Raw genomic sequence first — 9605 nt, 5'->3', positions numbered from 1 at the left:
TGACGGGGAGGTCTTTTACAAGAAAAGCCATGACCAAGTCCTATTAAGGTGTGTAGATGCAGAAGAAGCAAAAATGATAGTGGAAGAAGTACATGACGGAGTTTGTGGAACACATGCAAATGGGCACATGATGTCAAGACAAATAATGAGATGCGGATATTTTTGGTCAACACTGGAAAGTGATTGCATCAATTACGCTAGAAGATGTCATAAGTGTCATATTTACGGAGATAAAATAAATGTTCCACCTCATCCACTTCACGTGATGACATCACCATGGCCTTTTTCTATGTGGGGCATGGATGTTATCGGGCAAATCCATCCGAAGGCTTCGAATGGACACCATTTCATTCTCGTGGCAATTGATTATTTCATCAAGTGGGTAGAGGCTGCTTCTTACGCCAGTGTTACTCAGTCCACTATTTGCAAGTTTTTGAAGAAAGAAATCATATGTCGGTATGGTTTACCTGAAAGAATCATTATCGATAATGCTACAAACTTGAACAACAAAATGATGAATGATGCATGTGAGCAATTCAACATAAAGCATCACAATTCTACTACCTACAGACCAAAGATAAACGGAGCAGTAGAAGTAGCAAACAAAAACATTAAAAAGATAGTGGAGAAAACGATTGACACCTACAAGGACTAGCACGAGAAATTGCCTTTTACTTTATTCGCTTATCGAAACTCGGTACGAACCTCGACTGGGGCAACTCCATTTTCACTAGCTTATGGAATGGAAGCAGTACTGCCCATTGAAGTAGAGATTCCGTCACTCCGGGTCTTGACAGAGGTTAAACTGGATGATTCAGAATGGGTGCAATCCCGATACGATCAGCTGAACCTGATAGATGAAAAGAGACTGAAAGCCATTCATCACGGTCAAATATATCAGAAACGAATGATTCGGGCACATGACAAGAAGGTGCGCCCGAGAATATTTCGTGAAGGAGACCTGGTGCTAAAGAGAATTTGGCCAATCCATAAAGATTACAGAGGAAAATGGATGCCAAATTGGAAAGGACCTTATGTCGTAAAAAAGGCCTTTTCCGGAGGAGCCCTTGTCTTGGCTGAAATGAACGGACCAGAACTGCCACATTTTGTCAATTCGGATGCAGTCAAAAAATACTTTGCTTAGGATGAAAACCCGAGATGGCATCCTAAGTCGAAAAAGAAAAAAAGAAAAGAACAAAAAAGAGAAAAATGTTTAGGGTGAAAACCTGAAAGGGCACACTAAATAGCAAAAAGAAAAAAGAAAAAAAAGAAGAAGAAAAATAAGGTGGGTTCAAGATGAAAACCCGTAAAGGGCGTCTTGCAACCAAGGATGAGTCTAAGTTGAAAACCCGAAAGGGTGATTTGGATATTAATTCAAGAAATCCAGACATCCCGGCATCTTAATCCTCTACAGGATTAACGAGTCGGAGAAAGGTTGCACTTTCCTAAACGTTATCGTATTTTCAAAGATCCCTTGGCAAAGGTTGCGTTCAAGGTCACTTAACGGCTTATCAGTTCAACAGTGGCCACATTATCAAGATCTAAGACATTCATTCACACTTCATCATATATTCATTTTCCAAAATGTTTGTCATTTGTTCTTTTTCCCTTATGAATAAAGACAATGTTTTCTCTAAATCAATTCCTTTTGAGCATCTTGGGTTGAATTTAAACCTAATGATGTATTTACTTTTGCAAAAGATAATTGCATATTACTGTACAAAGATTCTTTGAAAAGTACAGGTACTCAGAAAGTCGATCAAGGCTCATGCACATAATTGAGATGATCGAGAAGCATTTTCCAAATCAATGATAAAAAATATCAGATTTAAACATTTGAAGAATTCAAGATTGGGAATTAGAACTTCAAGATTCCAGAATCAAGAGTCAACAAGACAGACAACCGGAGATTAAGATTTCTATCCAGAACTCAAAACAACATAATTTGCTCGAGATTAGATTTCAACTTCACGACGAAGGATATCTGACTCGAAGCCAAAATTTAGAATGAAGGGGGCCATCCCCGATTTCAACTCCACGACGGAGGATATCGTACCCACACATCCACGATTTCAACTCCACGGATGATATCGTGCCATTTGAGGCTCAACTTCACGACGAATGGGCTTCCCAGTTTCAGAGCCAATTTCAACTTCACAGCGAGGGATATTGGACTCAAGATAACACAAGCTCAACTTCACAACGAATGGGCGACTGATTGTCAACAAACAACTTTCCAGTTTCATTCAGAGCCAATTTCAACTTTGCGGCGAAGGATATTGGACTCGAAACATCCACGATTTCAACTTCACGACGAAGGATATCATGCTCACAAATAACATTGGATTTCAACTTCACGACGAAGGATATCCAATTCAAAGCCCAACTTCAAAGCTAATGAGTCACTCTACGAATTTAACTTCATGACGAATGATATCGTACCCAAGAGATTGACCCAACTTCAAGACGAATGAGTCATCTGTAACACAACAACATCGAAGTCTTCATGTCAAGTTTCAGCTTCACGACAAAGTATCTTGAGCTACTAGATGATACAGAGAGATACTTGCGAAAACTTTGAGTTCGGTTTCAACTTCGCAACGAAGGATATCGTACTATAGTTCAACTCAACCTCATGACGAGTGAATCATTTTGTATTTATAAATCAGTTTTAACATTGGATTTCAACTCTACGACAAATGATATTCGATATGGACGAAATTTATGTCTTTTAATCTTTGCCCTATTGTCGTTACACGATAATGAGCAAAGAGGGGAAGCTGTAGACACTTCATTTCACCCTAGCCCTACTCTAAGCAACTTGCTGCCATTGCTGTCCCAGAGCATTAATGCTTGCTTCCTACCGATGCCTCCAGATACATGTGAGATCCAATCCAAATTATGATCACCTTGCAAGTTGTATTATTTTATGTAAAGGCTATGTAAGAAAATGGCTATAAAAAGCCTAATGAAAATGAAATTTATGAGGAGGACGTTTTTTTTCCAGAAGCAATAAACCACTAAATTGAAGGTTATTTTCCTTTTTTTTTTACTTTAGAACAGCTTCTTCATTTTTATTATTTTTATTTCGTATTGATTTTCTGTTTTGAATTTTTAATAGTGTTTTTTATTTATTTCCATTAGTTATTTTTTTTATTATTTTTGAAATAGTATGTCATTTTAGGTGTTATAAACACTAATATATTCACACATATTCGAAATAAAAAGCAATCACATTTTTATTTTTTATTTTGAACTTAATCAACCCAATTAATAGCAGAAAATAATAATAATAAATAAATAAAAAGAAAGGTTGAAAGCTTACCTTGTTGTTGTTGGGTTCGTTAGCCGAAAGGAGAGAAGCCTCATGCCTGGTGGCCAAGTGCCATGGCTCTGGCTATTTGAACAAGCTGTGTGTGTGTGGTGTTGAGTGAAGAGAAGCTTCTAGTGTTACCTGTCTGAGTAAATTCGGCCACCATGGTGGTGGTCGGCCGAGTTTTGGAATGGTAATGTATCGGATGTGGGGAGAGTGAAAAGAGAGAAGAAAAGGGCTAGGGATGCAATTTCTGTGGAGGTCACTGAAAAATGACTTGTTTCAGATGTTTAAGCTGACCCTCATTTTAAAAGCTAATCATTCATTTTAATTTTTTAATCATAAATGTTGTATTAAAATGGCGTTAATTATAAACGGTGGTTTTTTTTTGTTATATAATATGATTTTATTTTCCTATATTAAATTAGTTCAGTGGTTCACATAATTACTATTTATTTTTTAGTCAATGGTGTACTTTGGAACTTGGAAAAGGACTGTTGCTCTCAGGACAACATTATTTCTTAGCATTCCAAATTTTAAATTCATTTTCATGTCTTGGTTCAGACGAAAACTGACATTATATTTTATGTATATAATAATTTTGAAGGATTTTGGGTAAATCGCAAAAAAGGTCATCATACATTAACGTATTCTGTATTTAAGTTACCACATTCGTGGATTAATTACGCATATGTCCTCTAAATTTAGGAAACACATATTAAATTGGTCACTAAATATTTGCGTAAAATTGCTTTTAAAAATCTTTAATGTTGTTGTGTTTCTATTCCAGTCCCTAAAGCTCTATGTTTGATATGTTTCGTTTCTAGCATTTAAGTTTCGTTATTCATAATTTAGTCACTAATATGCCATATTTTCTGTTTTATTTATTTATGATGTGGGTACATTAGTTTTTGTTATTTTATTTTAGCCACTGATTTGTTAATACTCTAACATTTACTTCATTCAAACTAACCCCTAACTTTTAAATTTATGCAATTTATTTTTGTTTGTTTATTTATTTTTCAGCACCTTAATTTCAGTATTTTATTTTTCTTCCCTTTAACTTTCCAACATTTTATTTCAGTCCTCTTTTATTTCCAACATTTAGTTTTCAACATTTACATTTTGGCATCTTAATTTATTATTTCATTTTATTTTAGTCATAGACCTTGCTTTTGGTATATTTACATTTTTATTTCGGTCTTATTTATTTACACTCTGATTGGTATGATATTTTTAATCTTGATGAATAGTTTAGAAAGCTTGCATGTTGGTCCCTTATTTATTTATGTGCATATTTAAATAATTATTAACACCTTCTTTTATAAATCATCATTGTCTTCTAAATATGTAAATGGGAAAATGTTTTTGTTTTTGTTTTTGTTTGTTTTATTTTTTTTTAACTTTATTTATGATTCTTTTAAGATAATTTTAATTGATTAAAAGGTAAATAATTATGATCGAATTTTTAAATTTTAACTTTAATTTTCGTAATTAAGACAACCGATAAATTAAATGGTACCGAAAGGGCAATTCAAGGGTGTTAATCCTTCCTTGACTGTAACCGACTCTCGAACTCGACATATTTCTGGTAAAACGCATATCAGGTAAGATGGTATCTGATCAACCTAAATATTTTTAAATAATTTGTGGCGGCTCTAATATTTTATTTAAGTCGAAGCCAAATTTCGGGCCCACTCGAAAGGCGGTTGCGACAGCTACCTTAAAACATAATATTCTTTTTATGCATTTCATTAGAATAAGGTAGAATTTCAAGAAGTATTTTCATTCAACTTTTTATATGGTTCAAGCTTAAATAATGCTTTGAGATGTTGTAATTATCATATTCTATTTCAGACAATTTTGGCTTTTACCCTGTCACTTGTTAAACAGGATTTTCACCCATGACTGAGCATGACACGTGTTTTTAGAAATATGGTATTTCCTGTTTAGAGTGGAAAGTTTGGTTTCGATTATTCCTTGATTTCTTTTGTAATGGCAATTTGTAGGTCAGTTTATTATGCGGCTACAGATGTAGTGGTTCTGAGATTCATGGTAGAGGTGTGCTGGGCTCCTATGTTGGCTGCCTTCAGTGTGTCTCTCGACCAAAGCGATAATGAAATAGTGATAGAATTATGTCTTGAAGGCTTCCGTTATGCAATCCATGTAACTGCTGTGATGTCCATGAAGACTCATAGAGATGCTTTTGTGATCTCATTGCTAAGTTTACTTCATTGCACTCTCCTGGAGATATCAAGCAGAGAAATATAGATGCTATCAGGGTTAGTATTTTGCTTCATCTACAGTGTGTATGTTGTTAGTAAGCTTCTTATATTTTTAGTCTGAATTTTTTTATGGTGTTTAATTTGTGTTTTTCCCTTTATCTTATCCCATTCAGTGCTTGTAACCTGATTCTATAAAAAAAAGTGCTTGTAACCTGGCAAACCATGTGATGCCATGTATTCCTACTGACAAGAATCCCTTTATTTATTTCCGATAGTCAATGTAACCTTTGGTACAGGGAGTTGTGAGTGCGACTAGTGAATGTTTACCGATTTTATACTGAGTGTGGTCATTCCTCAGGTCTTGAATGAAATTAATTTTTGAATTGGAACGTTAATAAGTGGCCGTAGGGAGCTTGTTAATATGATGCTTTTATTTGAAAGAAAACTCTTATTTGCTTGTTAATCTAACATTTAATTTCCATTTACATTGTTAATAGGCAATAGTTACAATTGCAGATGAAGATGGAAATTATTTACAAGAGGCTTGGGAGCATATTTTGACATGTGTGTCTCGATTTGAGCATTTGCATCTCTTGGGGGAGGGTGCTCCTCCCGATGCCACTTTCTTTTCCTTTCCTCAGAATGGGTCAGAAAAACCTAAGCAAGCTAAGTCAACTGTCCTTCCTGTTTTGAAGAAGAAGGGACCAGGGAGAATTCAGAATGCTGCTGCTTCTGTAATGAGGGGCTCATATGATAGTGCAGGTATTGGAGGTAGCTCTGCTGAAGCAGTCACATCCGAACAAATGAGCCATTTAGTCTCTAATCTCAACATGTTAGAGCAAGTTGGTGAAATGAATCGTATATTCACACGTAGTAAAAAATTGAATAGTGAGGCAATCATAGACTTTGTTAAGGCTCTCTGCAAGGTCTCCATGGAGGAGCTGAGATCTACATCTGATCCTCGGGTTTTTAGCCTTACAAAGATTGTTGAGATTGCGTAAGATTCATTCCACTTCTCTTTTGTCTTATTTTAATGCAATATATTTGTTTATATTCCTCAACTGTTAGTTTTCTGATCTACTGACAGGCACCATAACATGAACCGGATCAGGCTTGTATGGTCAAACATCTGGCTTATACTCTCTGATTTCTTTGTGACTATCGGTTGTTCTGAAAACCTGTCAATTGCAATTTTCGCTATGGACTCTTTACGACAGCTATCAATGAAATTTTTGGAGCGAGAAGAGTTGGCTAATTACAATTTTCAGAATGATTTTATGAAGCCTTTTGTTGTTGTTATGCGCAAGAGCGGTGCTGTTGAAATCCGAGAATTAATCATCAGATGTGTCTCACAGATGGTGTTTTCTCGAGTCAATAATGTCAAATCAGGATGGAAGAGCATGTTCATTGTATTAGATTTTTTTTATAACTTTCTGAAACCTTAGTCTTTAATAAACTTATTACTGATCTGATAATTCTTTTTCAGGTTTTCACTACTGCAGCTTATGATGACCACAAAAACATCGTTCTGTTGGCCTTTGAAATAATGGAAAAGATTATTCAAGACTATTTCCCATACATTACTGAAACTGAAACCACCACCTTTACTGACTGTGAATTGCCTAATTGCATTCACCAACAGTAGTTTCAACAAAGATATTAGTCTCAATGCAATTGCTTTTCTACGTTTCTGTACCGCAAAGCTTGCAGAAGAAGATCTTGGCTCCTCAAAAGATAAGGAATTTGGGAAGATTTCTCCATCTTCACCTAACAAGAGAAAAGATGGGAGACAAGATAATGGAGAGCTAGTGGATAAGGATAACCATCTCTATTTTTGGTTCCCGTTATTGGCTGGTAAGGGAAAATGAACTAGCTGTTTTAATGTATTTGAAATTGCTTGTGTTTTCAAAGTTACTTTTTATCCTGATATTGTTCGAGTTTTTAAATGTACTTTTATCCTAATACTTTACAAATGCATTATGTTCTGAAATTGCATCAAATTTTTTTGTTCAGGTTTATCAGAACTCAGCTTTGACCCGAGGCCAGAAATTAGGAAGAGTGCTTTACAAGTTCTGTTTGAAACTTTACGCAACCATGGTCACCTCTTCTCACTACCTTTGTGGGAAAGGGTGTTTGAGTCTGTCCTGTTTCCAATATTTGACTATGTGCGACATGCTATTGATCCATCAGGTAGTGACTCAACTGAGCCGGGGATTATTAATGACATGGATGAACATGATCAAGATGCATGGCTCTATGAGACGTGTACATTGGCACTCCAATTAGTTGTAGATCTTTTTGTGAATTTCTATAATACTGTCAATCCTCTTTTGAGGAATGTTCTTTCGTTACTTGTAAGTTTTATCAAGCGTCCCCACCAAAGCCTAGCTGGCTTTGGAATTGCCGCATTTGTACGTTTGATGAGCAATGCAGGGGATCTTTTTTCTGAGGAGAAGTGGATGGAAGTAGTTTCTTCATTAAAAGAAGCTGCTAATGCTAAACTTCCTGATTTTTCTTTCTTTGTTAGTGGGGATAACATGGTTAGAAGCAGCGGACATGCTTTGAACAGCCAAAGCAACGAGGCTTCTGTTGGTTCTGACACATCTCATGGTGATTCAGAGAGCTTGACAACACACCGTCTTTATGATCTTTTATCTGATGCGAAATGCCGAGCTGCTGTTCAGCTTCTATTGATTCAGGTAATACTTCATCTGATTGTTGAAAAACTGAATGAAATCCTTCCTTGTATCGTTAAAAGGAATGGGATGGAGATATAAACTTCCATCTTTTTTTAATTTGTTATTAATATAGAGTTAGGTGAGGGAGGATTCGAACTTTTAAAGGGTGCCGTATCCCTCCCTATTCAATGCTCAACTCATTTGTAGCATAAGCTTAGACCTCTGACTTCTTGCATCTTTTAGTGCACAAAGTCTCTTACAGGGCTAGTAAAATAAAATGTGGCGGCAAACCTATCTAAGGTTGTCAGTGGTTCTTTTTGAAAACCAAATGTTTTTTCATTGCGCACTTAAATTTTGTTTCTTAAAACTTTTTGAATTTAGCACAGCTGTTTAGCATGGTTAAAGTTATGGATCAAAGGCTTGATTTTGTTTGAAGACTTCTTTTTGAAATTGAAAATTTCTAAAACGATCAATTATTGCTGTTAATTGATCTTTTTTTTTACTGTTTTTTATTTATTTTATGTTTGTACTAAGATGTAACTAAATAATAGATCTATTTTATGTCTGAAGTGGACTAAATTTAAGTTTTGGATGTCATTCTGTTGTTCTTATTCTTCTAACAGACAATGATGGAAATTTACAACATGTATCGAACTCACCTTTCAACTAAGAGCACCTTAGTCCTCTTCGAGGCAATGCATACTGTGGCGTCCCATGCTCACAGGATCAATAACAATTCCGTACTATGTTCCAAGCTTCAAGAGTTTGGTCCTGTGACCCAACTACAAGATCCTCCGCTATTGCACCTTGAGAATGAGTCATATCAGTTTTGCCTTACATTCTTGCAGAATCTGATATTGGATAGGCCTCCAAGTTACGAGGAAGTCGAAGTAGAGGCCCATCTTGTGGATCTTTGCCAAGAGATACTGCAGTTATATATTGAAACGGCACGCCCTGGACAGGCTTCTGAAACATTGACCAACGGACATACACAGTGGGTGATTCCGTTAGGTTCTGGGAAACGTAGAGAATTGGCTGCCCGTGCACCTCTTGTTGTGATGACTATGCAGGCCATTTGCAGTTTGGGAGAAACCTTGTTTGAGAAGAACTTACCTAAATTATTCACTCTTATTTCGAGCTTGATAAGTGCTGAGCATGGTTCGAATGAGGTCCAGGTAGCTCTCAGTGACATGCTTAGCTCCTCAGTCGGTCCTGTTCTGTTTCGATCATGTTTGTCCTGGTGAAATTGGATTGTGTTTTGAATATGTATGATAAAAATGGCTCCCCCTCGAACCCTCCGATTAACTCCGTGGTTTTATTTTCTCGTACAGGTTACGATATAGCTCGAATATAGTGCAAGTGTATGAAGAGTGCTAGAGTTGGATTTGA

General features: G+C 36.0%; 1 pseudogene; it reads left to right on the top strand.

The window, feature by feature from the left end:
* Nucleotides 1-5293: 5293 nt before the first annotated feature.
* On the top strand, nt 5294-9605 carry LOC120215483 (annotated as a pseudogene).

Source organism: Hibiscus syriacus, unplaced genomic scaffold (assembly GCF_006381635.1).
Source record: "Hibiscus syriacus cultivar Baekdansim isolate YM2019G1 unplaced genomic scaffold, ASM638163v2 tig00000764_pilon, whole genome shotgun sequence".
In the NCBI taxonomy this organism is placed as follows: Eukaryota; Viridiplantae; Streptophyta; class Magnoliopsida; order Malvales; family Malvaceae; genus Hibiscus; species Hibiscus syriacus.
Note: the sequence above shows the minus strand (reverse complement) of the source record. Positions and strands in the feature narration are given on the sequence as shown.